This window comes from Physeter macrocephalus, chromosome 10 (assembly GCF_002837175.3).
Source record: "Physeter macrocephalus isolate SW-GA chromosome 10, ASM283717v5, whole genome shotgun sequence".
Taxonomy (NCBI): Eukaryota; Metazoa; Chordata; class Mammalia; order Artiodactyla; family Physeteridae; genus Physeter; species Physeter macrocephalus.
The window spans coordinates 26,147,467-26,162,572 of record NC_041223.1 but is presented as its reverse complement, the minus strand read 5'-3'; positions in this window follow the sequence as shown (position 1 = coordinate 26,162,572).

Here is a 15,106-nt window from a genome sequence, read left to right as displayed (position 1 = left end):
TAAATTCAGGTCCTCTTTGCCACAGTCCGCTCCCTACCACAAATCTCTTACCTATTTAGACCCCGCTGCATCTACCCTTTTCATTTCCTATTTTGAGGTTTCTCCAAATAAAAACCATATGTCACGTCAGCATGCAACCAGCACCTAAAGCCCCACCTCCTGTGTCCTGGCCCTGCTTCTGTCAACACCATGACTCCTCAGGTGTGGATGGGAGGGGGACTGAGGAGAAACAAGTTCTCGGTGTCCGCACCGCCATGGCCTTGGGCAAAGCATGAAGAATATCCAATGAGGGTCATATCTTACCTTGTACTTCCAAAGATTTACTCTGAATCACTTTTCCTTTTTATTTAATTGAAGATTGACAATATTCTGTTAGTTTCAGGTGTACAGCATAGTGATTCAGTATTTTTATAGATTATATTCCATTTTAAATTATTATAAAATATTGGCTATATTCCCTGTGCTGTACAATATATCCTTGTAGCTTATTTCTTTTATACATAGAAGTTTGTACCTCTTAATCCACTCCCCCTATCTTGCCCCTCCCCCTTCCCTCTCCCCACTGGTAACCACTAGTTGGTTCTCTATATCTGTGAGTCTTTCTGTTTTGTTTTATTCATTCGTTTTAATTTTTTAGATTCCACATATAAGTTATATAGTCTTTGTCTTTCTCTGACCTATTTCACTAAGCATAATACCCTCCAAGTTCATCCTTGTTGTTACAAATGGCAAAATTTCATTCTTTTTTAATATTCATATATATATATATATATATATACACAAATACACCACATCTTTATTCATTCATCTGTTGATGGACACTATGTTGCTTTCATATCTTGGATATTGTAAATAATGCTGCAGTGAACATTGGAGTGCATGTATCTTTTTGAATTAGTGTTTTCCTTTTCTTCAGATATATTCCCAGGAGTGGAATTGCTGGCTCATATGATAGTTCTGTTTTTAGTTTTTTGAGGAACCTCCATACTGTTTTCCATGGTGGCTACACCAATTTACTTTTCCACCAACAGTGTAGGAAGGTTCCCTTTTCTGCACATCCTCACAAACATTTGTTATCTGCGGTCTTTTTGTTATAGCCATTCTGACAGATATAAGGAAATATCTCACTGTGGGTTTGATTTGCATTTCTCAGATGTGAATCCCTTACTCTTTCCATTAATTTAAAATGAAAGAAGTGGGAAATATTTAGCAGTGTTTAAAATTTAGTCTCCTGTATTTCAGTTTGGTATTCTCAATAGAAACAAAATACTATATTTTGTGTTATGCAGTTCTATGGCAATTTTTGAGGACGAATAAAATAAAATTACTGGGAAAGTTAGTGTCTGAAACCACCTGAAATAATTTCCCCAGGCTTCATTTTACATAAACCAGCTTCACATATTTTCATTAAAGGCAAAAATTTTCACTTTCAAAAGTAGCACAGGGTTTCCCTGGTGGCGCAGTGGTTGAGAGTCCGCCTGCCGATGCAGGGGACACGGGTTCGTACCCCGGTCCAGGAGGATCCCACATGCCGCGGTGCGGCTGGGCCCGTGAGCCATGGCCGCTGAGCCTGCGCGTCCGGAGCCTGTGCTCCGCAGCGGGAGAGGCCACAAGTGGGAGGCCCGCGTACCGCAAAAAAAAAAAAAAAAAAAAAAAAAAAAAAAAGTAGCACAAAGGGGCTTCCCTGGTGGTGCAGTGGTTAGGAATCCGCCTGCCAATGCAGGGGACACGGGTTCAATCCCTGGTCCGGGAAGATCCCACATGCCGCGGACCAGTTAAGCCCGTGCACCACAACTACTGAGCCTGTGCTCCAGAGCCCGTGAGCCGCAACTACTGAGCTCACGTGCTGCAACTACTGAAGCCTGCGTGCCTAGAGCCCATTCTCCGCAACAAGAGAAGCCACCGCAGTGAGAAGCCCACGCGCCGCAACGAAGAGGTGCCCCTGCTGCCTGCAACTAGAGAAAGCCCGCGTGCAGCAACGAAGACCCAACACAGCCCCCAAAATTAATTAATTAATTAATTTTTTTAAAAAAGTAGCACGAGGGGGTATTCTGCCGAGAGTTAACTGCATACGGTGTAGACTGTGTGAAGGACATGCTCTCAGTTTTCAAAAGTAATGAAAATATTTGTTTTATTAGCTGTATAATATATTTGTGATGAAAAATCATATTCTTACAAATCAAATAAAGTACTGATCACGGGCAAAGTGATTTCAAACAAATTGAGAGTTTCACTGGTGTCTTAACATCTTCAGATAATTTTGGACAAGATATGATTTTTTTGTCTTGTTTCAGTAGATTTGAGGAATAGAGCTCATTAATGCTGACGTGAAAGCAAGGAAAGTAACTCTTCAGAATTTCTGGAAGAGACCCAAACTGACCCTGGTTGGGTTCCAGCAATAACGTACCTCACACATGATTCCCAGACTGTGGAACCAGATAGCTCAGGTTCAGATCCTTTCTCATACTAGCTGTGTGACGTTGGGCCACTTACCTTCTCTGTGCCTCAGTCTCTTCATCTATAGAATGGATGGTGCCCACCCCACAGCATTGTAATAAGTATCAAAAGAGCTAATATATGTAAAATGCTCAGGATAATGCCCACACATAGTAAGCTGCAACAAAAGTGTTGGTGATGATGATGATGATGATGATTTTCACATAGGTTTTCCATTTTAATAAGGTTGGAAATGGGGCTTTTCATGTTTGTAAGGGGCAAATTCTATGTATGGATATTAACAGTAAATCATTACCATAGACAATGCAATCATTCATCCAGCCATATTCCTGAAATGATGGATTATAGTGGATAGTAGACGGTTAAATAGCGCCCCCTACTGGATAATATATGGATTGCAGAACACTCAACAACGTAAATTCTTCCTGAAAAAAGTTTCTCTTTTCAAAAATCTGGGGGTTTTATGGTTATAAAAGCAATGAGTGTTATAAACAAAAATACATAAATATATCATTTTAAAGTGAAAATTTTTAGTTGGTTTACCCTCCTGTCCAGAAAAAGTAACAGTAATAATAATAGCTAACTCACATTTGCTGGGAGTTTGCTATATGCCAGCAAGTGTTTCACACCCACCCTGTGAGGTGTGAACCACTGTCGCCTGCATATAGATGAGAAGACTGGGGCACAAAGAAGTTAAGCAGCTTGCTCAAGACCACACAGTCCCTGAGTGGCAAAGCCACATGCCACCCAGTTTGACACCAGAGACAGTACTGTTTATAACAGCCACTCATTAGAGTTTGGGAGATATTCCTCCAGAAGTTTCCTTCTTTCTCTCCTCTCCTTGCCCTCAAAAACATCCAAACCGCTGCCAGTTCTCTCCCAAGCTGTAGTGAAATGACCCCCGTGTAAGCTGTCACGTTCTCACTAGTAAACCAAATTGACAGCAGTGCGGTAAAGAGGTGATAGTCAAACAAGCACTGAACAGAAAATCAGGTAGTCTGAGTTCTGGTTCTTGCTGACCCTGTATTTCCCCTCTAATCCTCATCCAATCTTTTCTCCCTGGCTTATGCAACCTTTTAATTATCGCTACTCTCTCTCTCTCCATTTTCCTTCCTCAGCCAACTATAATTTCCCTTCTACCTAGTGATGTGATGGCCAAAGTTTAACAACCAACTCTCTGAGGAAAAAAAAAAATCTTTGATATATCGTATTTGCCAATTTCTATGGAGTAGCTACTCTCCCGTGGCTGATTTCCAGCTACCAATTTGCTGTCACTGAACACAGAGTTAGGAGGAATATATATAATCATCTGTCTCAAGCTAGTAAGAGCACACCACTGCATCTACTCCCAATATCCTACTAAAACTGCTCTCACAAAGGTCACCACTAAGCTATTTGCCAAATTCTATTGATAACACTGGCCTCTTGGTGGCACCAGATACTTTAATATCTCCCTCCATGAAGCTTTCTACTCTCTTGGCTTCTATAAAGATGTTAAATTCCAGTGCCAAAGACCACCAGGAACACACTGATAGTCAAATAAGGTTAGATTTACTGACTCACTGCAACTAGGGAGGTTGTACACCGTGAGGATGTCTCAGTGAGAGGGTGTTGGGGGGCTAGTAATAAGATTTAGGCTTCTATTGGGTGATTTTGAAGAGGATTCAAGGCAGTGGGTGTTTTGTTCTGAGTTACATTATGTCAGGAAGAATTGCATGGTGTTTTTGGTTTTTCTGCATTCAAATCTAATTATGGAGTGGTCTTGTTTTTGCCTTGTTCTACCACAATTACAGAGTAACCTTGTCTGGTGTTAATAGTCTGTGAAATTAGTTATGCTTGGCATTGGATCGGTTGGAAATGGGGCTTTGAACCCCATTGAACCCCACCCCTTTCCTGTCTCCTTAATGTGCTAGTCTTCCTCTGCCCCCTGACTTCATCCAGGGTTGGGTTCTCTGGGCTTCTTTCCTTGCACCACTCTTCTGTTCCTTTTACACATTTGCTTTGAGTTACATCATCCACTTTCATGATTTCAACCCCTACCTACATACTCATGACTTGAAAATACATATCTCCAGTCCATACTTTTCCTCTGTTCTTCAAACCTTTAGACCAACTTCCAGCAAGATGGCACCACCTGGATTCTCCCTCAGACAATTTACCCTCAACCCGTGCAGAGTTCAAATGGACCTCTCTTCCCTAAACCATTAGCTTCTTTCTGTAGTAGCTCCATCACCTTGGTCACCAAACTTAAAACTCCAAGATCATCCTTGACTCTTTCTTGTATATCCAATATACATGCAGCATTGAAAGCTTGGCCACCTACTTTACCTCCCCAATATTTCTACAATGCAGACTCTCTGCTCCATCCCTGTTCCTCCTGCTCTGCTTCATTCGTCTTTACTGCCACGCTGCCTCCTCACTGCCCTCCCTGTTTCCAGCTCTGGACACCGCCCACCCTCCCTAATCCATCTTCCACAGGACTACTAACATGATGCAGCTAAATGTGAACCTGACCCTGACACTCCTCCAGGCTCCCTTCACTGCTGCTCCATCACCTCTGTGATCAAGAATGAGATTTCCAAAAGGGACACACAAATTCCTCCACGGTCTGACCCCTGTGAGCCTCTCCAGCTTCATCTGTCACCTTTGCTTATTTTACACTTTCTGCTCTTTTTAAAAATTTCTCACATACAGTATACTATTTTTGCCTTTCTTTCTGATGTTATTTCTGGAATTCCTCTCTTCCCAGTCCCCACCTGTTCACCCATTTAGTTCCTGCTGATCTTTTAAGATCTGCTTCAGACCACATGTCTTCCAACAAGATGGCTCTGAATCTTGGCATATTCCCTACCTTCCCGCCTCCGATCTAAGGTAACTATGTGTTCTTTCCCTGTGCTCCCAGAAGACTGGAAACATATGTCGTAATCACATTGTTTTATAATCATCTTTTTCTTGTCCCCATTAGACGGTGAGTTTCTTGAGGAAAGTGACCATTCTCCTATTCGTCTTGTATCCCCAGCACCTTTTCTAATACAGGTGTTAAGTAATTGTTTGATGAATACATGAATGGCTGAATGGCTATGTCAATAGCTACCTGTGAGCCTTGGTCTCTCTGAGCCTCAATATACTCACTTATTTATTGAGGTGGTTAAAATAATGGACTGTAGGGAAACTTATAGCTCTAAAAGGCTATGAAAGTATAGATAAATGAAAAAATTCTAAGAATCAAATTGAAAAAAAAATTATTCAGAACAGTAGATGGCAGTAGAACGTTGTTATTCAGTATAGCATTTGCAAGACAAAATCGACTAAATGACCAAAGAGAAACTAATAGTCACATAGTATGATTTTCAGGATGATTCTATAACTTCAGTGAATACACTACAACCATATTGATTCATTGAATGTAACATGCATACCATACTGAAGTAAAATGTTAATAACAGAGGAAATCGGTAGGGGTTTATGGGAACTCTGTACTGTTGCAATTTTTCTGTAAATCTGAAACTGTTCCAAAAATAGATTTTTCAATGCCTCTATATTGCCTGGTAAATAATTTTCCTAATAAGAAAATGAAAATTCCAATATCAATCATTTTCCTCATATAAAATTAAATATGAAAACCCTAAAATCAATAATTAATCTTCAAATTTTAAAAATGTTTTTAGGTATCCATTGTCGACTGAAAAAAATATGCGCAACCGAAAAGCTGAGAATTATGTTTTACTTGGGGCATTACTGAAGACGTAAGCCTGAGGTGCAGCCTCTAAGATAGCTCTGAGGGACTGTTACAAAGAGGTAAGGGAGGAGCCACAACAGTAAACAAAGGATGTTGCTGCCATGACCCCATCAGCCACTGAAGCCACCCTCACCCAAAGTGCACCCTGAGAGGATTCAGGATAGAGAAAAACAGGATAATGGCCCTAGATAGTTAAGGTGCACATCAAAGGAATGATTTCATTAGGCCTAGGGCTTCCCTGGTGGCGCAGTGGTTAAGAGTCCGCCTGCCGATGCAGGGGGCGCGGGTTCGCGCCCCGGTCCGGGAAGATCCCACATGCCGCGGAGCGGCTGGGCCCGTGAGCCATGGCCGCTGAGCCTGCGCGTCCGGAGCCTGTGCTCCGCAACGGCAGAGGCCACAACAGTGAGAGGCCCGCGTACCGCAAAAAAACAAAACAAAAAACTAACCAATCATTAGGCCTAGACTCTTCCCATACACAGAAAAGCACTAAATTCATTAACTTGAGATGTCTGGTTTTTCTTTAATTAGCAGTAATCTTTTGATGTTTAATTACCTGATTGTTTGGTTTTTCTGTTTGTTTGCTTAATTAAAAATTAAAAAGAAAGTAAATAAATTAAAAAGAAATTAATAAATTTTTAAAAATAAATTAAAAAGAAAAAAGATTGCTCGGCAGCTTGCTGTTAGAGACAGGACAAGGCCAGACCAACCTTCTTAGTCTAAGACCTCAGTACCACTGTGCAAATAATAATAATAGCATTTAACCCTTCTCTAGCACTTACTATGTGCCAGTCCCCGTTTTAAAGACCCATTCATTTCTCTTATCCTCACAATATCATGAGCAATGTACAACGATCACTTCTTCTACAGATGAGGAAACTGAGGCACAGAGAGGTTAATGACTTTCCCCAGATAACACAGTAAGTGGCAGAGCTGGGCGTCAAGCCCAGACATTTCGCTGCAGAGCCTGCACAATTAACTCCTGAAACGCAGTTTTAGTGTGCATATTCTTAAGTATATTGGCGCACATTTGAAATCTGTAGAGCATAGCCAGTTGTCAGTATATATTTTAAGACTCTAGTTATCTCTCCAAACCAATTCGAGTGTATGCTTGCTCTCACGCTCTCTCTCTCTCTCTCTCTCTCCCCCTCCCTCCCTCCCTCCCTCCCTCCCTCTCCCTCCCCCTCCTTCCCCCCCCCCCCCAGTACAAAGGAGATTGTTGTGCTCCTGGGAGCTCACTAAAATGCGGGTCAGCCTGGAAAATTTCCAATAAATATTCAGCTAAGATCTAAATGTGTAATACATGCTCTCAAAATGCACTTTTAAAAACTACACTTGTTGGGCTTCCCTGGTGGCGCAGTGGTTGCGCGTCCGCCTGCCGATGCAGGGGAACCGGGTTTGCGCCCCGGTCTGGGAAGAAAAAAAAAAAAAAAAAAAAAAAAAAAACTACACTTGCAAGATAGGGAAGAGGATGAGAAAGCACAGACCTAGGCTGAGTAAGGTTTTATTAAAAATTACACAGACTTGCTTCTTTAGCAAACTGAAGGCCTATCAGAGTTGTATTGAAAATCACACAAACTTGTTACTTTAACAAATTGAAGGGACCATCAATGTTTAGAAGACTTTTTATATTTAAAATTTCCACATTTCACTCTGTTTCTGAAACGGACATTTTGTTTTATTTGGAGTTTTCTGTGAATTCTTACCTGCTTACGTTTGACCCACCATGTGAGGTCACGTCGGCCCAGCCCCTAATGACTTTTCAGGGCCCGCTTTGTCTTGGTTGCTGCCTCTACACAGGTGTCCATGTCATCTCCCAAACTGACCTTAAAAACCTCCAAGGGAAGGTTTATACTGTTCTGTATTCCTACCATGACAACTTAATCTACCAGCCTCCATTACTCTCTCTTTTTTTTTTTTTTTTTTTTAATTTTTGGCTGCGTTGGGTCTTCGTTGCTGCACGTGGGCTTTTTTAGTTGCGGCGAGGGGGGGCTATTCTTCCTTGCAGTGTGCAGACTTCTCATTGTGGTGGCTTCTCTTGTTGCAGAGCACAGGCTGTAGGTGCGTGGGCTTCCATAGTTGTGGCATGTGGCCTCAGCAGTTGTGGCGCACGGACTTAGTTGCTCCGTGGCACGTGGCATCTTCCCAGACCAGGGCTTGAACTCGTGTCCCCTGCATTCACAGGTGGATTCTTAACCACTGCACCACCAGGGGAGTCCTCCATCACTCTTGATTTCAGGAAATATAACCACCAAATAAATTGGATCATCATATGGATAGAGATAAAAATGGGAAGTGGTGTGACATTGTCATAAAGCTTGGCTTGTGCAACAATTTTTTCGATACTTGCAGACACTGTTTTACCTTATTCACTTTTCATTATGCATCATAATTCCATGGTATAAAGTAACCACAGTGAAGTCAACCATTCTCCTATTGATGGGTATTTAGGATGTTACCAGCTTTCTGCCACAACAAACATCCCCTTGTGTATTTCTGCAAATATTTCCTTGGGATAAATCTCTATCAGTGGAAATAATGGATCAAAGATGACATTGCAAACCGACTGATATTAACAAATTGCCCTCCCAAATGGTGGCACCCATTTTTATTTCCACTAAAAGCACACGGAGTTCTGACAAATGCTTGCCAACATCGTGTTTTATAAATGTCGTCATTTTTGCCAGTCTGATAAGGGAAAAAATAGGCATCTCCTTGATTTGATTTTCAGCTTATTTTAAGTGAGTTGGTACATGTATATTGGACATTTGTATTTCTTAGTGATTTAAAATTAAGATTCTGCATAGCACTGAAATTAGGGTAACTGCTACTCAGAGCAGAAGATATGGAGAAGGAGTAACCTCTCCCTTATCTGAATTCGTATTCAGTGCCCGAAGACCCCTGCCCTTCCAGTGTTGTTTGCTGGTTGTTTCTTGTAAGATTTACAGTCGTCCCTCATTATCCACGGAGACTTGGTTCCAGGAACCCCACAGATACCAAAACCCGCGGATGCTCAAGTCCCTTATGTAAAGTGGTGCAGTGAAATCAGCCCCTCGTATCTGCAGGTGTAGAACCCAGGGATACACAGGCGTGGCTGTAAGTGAGGCTGCAACCTGACTGAGCCCCTTCATAAAATGACTTCACTTGCCTCAAGTTACTGCTATAGTTAAAAAAAAAAAAAAAAAGCAACAGAACTGGTTGTAACCTCACCCAGTCAAGACTCATTTGCTTCCAACAAAATCCAAACTCCTTTCTGAGACCTAAAAGCCTTGCATGATCTGGCCCTTGGTACTCTTAGCAACGCCATCTGCTGCCACGTTGCCTCTGCTCCCCAGGCTCTTGGCGTCCTTACTGTCCCTCCAACATGCCCAGCACTTCACTGTCCCAAAGCCTTTGCAGTTACTCTTCCTCTGCCTGGAGCACACCTCCATGCGCTCTTCCCATGCTCACCAGCCTCTTATCCCTCAGGCTTTAATTCATTTCCCATCTTAACTAGGCACCCCACGCCCACCCCATTAATCTAACACATCACCCTGTTTATTTCATTTAATATGGTTTGTGTGTAGAGGGTTCCCGAGACCAGGCTCAGACTCAGTGATTCACTACAAGGAATCACAGGGCTCAGAATAGCTATTATACTCAAGGTTGTGGTTTATTAAAGTGAAAGGATACAGAACAAAATCTGCAAAGGAAAAAGGTGCATGGGTGAAGTCCAGGAGAAACTGGATGCATGTTTCCAGCTCCGCTTCCAGCAGAGTCACATGAAGATGCCCTTCATTCTCCCAGTAACAATGTGTGACAACACAGGTGCACTATTACCAATTAGGGAAGTGCTCCTGAGCCTTCGTGTCCAGGGTTTTTACTGAGTGTCAGTCACATAGACTTGCAGTGCCCACGTGGCTGACTTACTACTCAGTTTCCAGCTCACCTCTCTGCAGAGGTCAAACTGACACAGCATGGCCAAGGCCTCAGGCATCTGAAAACACTCTTATCAGGCAGGACATTGCAAGGACTCAGAGGTTACCTCCCGGGAGATGGTCAAAGGCCACTCCCCCTGAAAACAGGACTTTCTTTAGAACATGCAGGGTTTGAGCAACCTGGGCCTGTTAAGCTAACCTCTTACTGTGCAGTCTGAAATGTCCTTGTTCATTTATTCATTGTTTGTTGACTATCTTCCCCATTAGAAGATGGTTCCATGAAGGCAGAAAGACCTTGTCTGTGTCCTCCTACGCTGCACAGCCCAGCATCTGGCACAGACAGACACTCAATAGATACTTGCTGAATGAATAAATAAATGAGTAAATGGAACATTTGAGTAAGTATTTACAAGTTCCTCTTACCTCAGCTTCTTATAGGAATTTTGTCACACTTATACACATTGAGAGCTTGGAAGAAAGTCATAAAACATAACATTTTCACAAAGAAAAACAAGCCTCTAAAGTTAAGCCCTCATTAGCATAAAATTCCAAGCATTCCTTCAAGCAATGTTTTAATTTCATAATTATTTGACTTGGCATGAAAATTCTATCTAAATATGTCAGGGGTTTAAAAAATAATTTTGGCTTTGTAATGAATCTCACTTTATTGCAGAGCCTGCCTTTCTCAAATTACAGTAATAATTCTACTGTAATGTTTTCTGAAACATTTATGAATTCCTTTAACTTACATTTCAGTAGCATCTTAATCTTTTGAACTTCCTGATGTAGAAATATCTTTTAATCTAATGTATTAATTTCTTGCAATGTATTCCAGCAGAGTAAAAAAAATCCATCAATAAATAAGTTTCCAATTTAGAACATTTCTGCTTTAGGGGGAGCAGTGTTTTATGATTACATCCCCTGATGCATAGTTTTTGCTGTCTGCTCTGCCCACTAATTATAAATGATGGGAGAACTCACAAACATGTAACAGATAAAAATAATTTAAAATCCCTGTATCTGTTTCTTTCATTTAAAAATGCTGCTAAAGGGCTTCCCTGGTGGCGCAGTGGTTGAGAATCCGCCTGCCGATGCAGGGGACACGGGTTCGTGCCCCGGTCCGGGAAGATCCCACATGCCGCGGAGCGGCTGGGCCCGTGAGCCATGGCCGCTGAGCCTGCGCGTCCGGAGCCTGTGCTCCTCAGCGGGAGAGGCCACAGCAGTGAGAGGCCCGCGTACCGCAAAAAACAAAAAAAAAATGCTGCTAAGAAGACATTTATGATTATTCAGGATTCAGGCATGAACCATGGAGTGAACTGGTCATACATGACAGGACAATTTGTTTCCTGGACTAATGATTTCCTAAAGCTAATATGATGCTGGAGTATGACTATAATGAAAAGTTCATAGCTTCTTAAGCATTAAGGCACAACAGAAAGTGAATTATTTAAGAGATGATGCTTATGGTAGGGTAATGACACAGAGATAAATAATTTCAACTGTATTCATCTTGTGGGAATCTGTGTTTTGAGATGAAAGGGATTATTAGAGAAAAAGAAAACAAGATGTGAGGATATATCTATACCTGTATCTATATGCTCTGCAGATTTGCACAATCCGAATAATAATAAATCCTGCTGTAGTAGAATAAAACCTACTGCGAACAATAAATTTAAGCTCTAACTAAAGCCACAGTCTCATGATATTCACATTGCTCCTGTTTAGGCAAGTGTGGGTCCCTTGTTTTTCGAAAAATTATTACTCTGCCCTGGTAAGCCAAATACTGATACAGTAGATTCTATACTAACCATAGACTTTGGTAATAATAAGAATCAGTTGGGTGCTTATTAATATCACAACTTTCTAGGCTTCATGCCTATAGAAAATGTTTCTGTAGGAAGGGAAAGGTGTGTCAAATTTATCTTCCAAATGTTATGCTGGGCCAACAGGAAATGGCCTTGGCAAACCAGACCATATGGTCACTAACAGTGGGTCTGGGTGTATACTTACCAAGAATTCCATGTGATTCTTGTGGAGAGATAATGGGAATGCCCCTGAGGGAATTAATCGGCTCCCTCCGTCTCTGGGGACCTAGAGCACTTCTAGGAAGAGTTTCTACCGGGAGGGAACCATCTGCTCTGTCACAAGGAAGGGCGTCTTACAGGGAGAGGGTGCAAACATCCTGGCTTACCTGGATTCCCAGGGAAAGGGGACTTCAAAACCAAGTCCTGGGCAAATGGGGACCTTATCGCCTACCCTGGAGAACCAGGCAAAGTAGCTTTTCCAGAGACTTCGGAATGGGAGAAGCCAATAGAAGGAAAAGTGTGTGAAATATTAGGTCCAGTCTCCTGCTGGTCTCCCTATTCAAGGTTGTTTTAATAGAAGAGGGACTTCAGTTCTCATGAATTCATTTCATCCCAAGACTTCCTCAGAGGTCAGCTGGGATTGGTTACTATCTGCTTGGGCACTTTATCTCACTTAGAAGGAGAAAGTTTATCTCACTTAGAAGGAGAAAGCCCTCACGGCCTAATGCAGAGCGGAAGAGAAAGAGAGCCTGAGGTTCAAGGGATCTCATACAATTGGAAGTCCTTATTGAGGGAGGCAGGGAAAATCACCTCTTTAATAGGGGCCCCTGGAAGACCGGGGTCCAGGGACGTGTTGGGGGAAATACATACCCAGACCACTGATGGGGATTCAGAGAGAAGTGAGAGGGACCAAGTGTGTGACCAAAGAGGTGCGAAGATGGGGTGTAGGGGCTAAGGAGGGGAGAGGTCACTGGAGAAGGAATTGAGAGGGAGATGCAGGACCACAGTAGGGCAAGTTAAAGAGCCAGCGCTAGGGGGCGTCTGCACTGCGTGCATGCGCCTGAGAAAGGGGCTGTCAAAAGTACAGCTGGGGAGCAAGGAGCTGCGCAGCTCCTGGTAAGAGTTCCTTTGCTCTAAGATGGGGTGGCAGCTCTCAGCTGCTACAGACTGCAGAAGCAGGGATTTCCACCCTTGCCTGGCTCCCAAGGGGCAAGAACAGTAGCAGTCACCACCTGAAATAGTACAATAATTTTGTACTCAACAGCGTGTGTCTTTACAGAACGTTGCACTTTGCACAGCTTACTGAATGAAGTAGAGTGTACTTTCCTTCAACCTTTGAAACGGTTTCTCTGTATTTTATCCCAGATTGCAAAAGATATTTTCTTTAATGTATGGAATGAAAGCGTTCACAAAATCACAGTCGATTTAACTTCTTGTAAGGTCATTGTAATAGCTTATTCTGACACATTTTTATGTGACTCCAGGAAAAATAGATCAAGTTTGAGGAACTTCTAATCATTTTTTTCTATATATGGACTAAGTCCTGGTTTTCAGAATTGAGTTTGTAGAGGATTATATTAAGACAGTTTCAAAGATACCTAAGAAAAAAGACACCATGTCATTTCATAAGGCCTTTCCTGTTTTATTATGTATGGCTATAATTTCTTCTCCAAAATTTTTTGAAGGAAACACAGCTGCGCACAGGTGAATTTATATAAATAAATTTGAATCCCAAGCGTATATTATATTTGAGAGATGACCATAACAGAGCTTCCCAGGGTAAAAGCTTTGATTCAAAAAGTCAGGATTCCTGGGTTCTCACACAGACTCTCCAGTAACTAACCATGTAAACTAAAACTTCTCTAACATCATTGTGCCTTAGAAGTCTTTTCTGTAAAATAAGTTTATTCAACAAAGTTAGTCATTTTCAAAGTATGCCTCCTTGCCCCCAAACCCCAGCTGAATTTTCCTTCTGACTTTTCTCACTCATTCTAGCTGGAAATTGCAAAAGACCAATAAACAACACAACTTTTATCCCTCTCTGAGTTTGGAAGTAAGTGAGTGATCAATGCTGGAATCAGATAGATGGAAAGCAAAATATGGGTTTGATTACTTATACAAGATGGACTAGTGAAGGTCACTTGCAAGCGCTGTAACGATGGGCCTCCTTGTATATCTGTCACTTAAGTCAGTGGCCCACCTGGGCCACCTCAGGCCTTGCCACACAGGTGCACTGAGAATGTATGTGTTCTGCAGAGGGACTGGGTCCAAAGGGAACAGAAGCCCAGAAGAGACTAAGGCCAAAACATTCAGTCCCTTTTTAAAAATGTACCAACCACTTAGGTCATCCTCTTGCCAAGGGGAGGAGGGAGAAAGTAGAGAAGAGCTGAGCAGTTCCACCCATATTTCTGCCTCCTAGACAGTGGAATAAACATTTTAAAAAATGATTGTAGTTGACAATTGCATAAATCTGAATAAATGAAAAATGAATAAATTTTACACATTAAATGAGTGAATTGCATGAGACATGAATCTCGATAAAGCTGTTACAAAAAATCAATGATATAAAGAATATAATCAATTTATATGAATTGATTTAAATGGAATTCATTGCAAAACATAAGTTACTAAAGTTCACTCAAGAAGTCATCTGAATAGCCCCCATATTTATTAAAGAAATTATAGTTACAAATTCTCCCACAAAAAGAAGACCAGGCCCAGAAAAAGTTAATGGTGAATTCAACCAAAGGAGAACTAATACCAATTCTATATAAACTTTTCTAGAAATAAGGAATGCTTTCCAACTCATTTTACGAGGCCAGCATTACTCTGATACCAAAGCCAGAGAAGGCATTATAAGAAGAGAAAACTACAGACTAATATCCTTTAGGTACAGAGACACAAAAACCTTAAACAAAATATTAACAAATTGAATTGGACAATACATAAATAGGATGATGCATCATGATCAAATCAGGTTTATTCCAAGAGTGCAAGTTTGGATTAACATTTGAAGAGCAGTCAATGTAATTTCCCATATTAAAAGCTAAAAAGAAAAAAATATATATGATTATTTCATTAAATGAAAAATGAATTGGAAAAAAGTAGAATCATCATTTATGATAAAACCTTCAAGAATATTAGGAACAGAAGGGAACTTCCTCAACCCAACAAAGAGCATCTACAAAAAC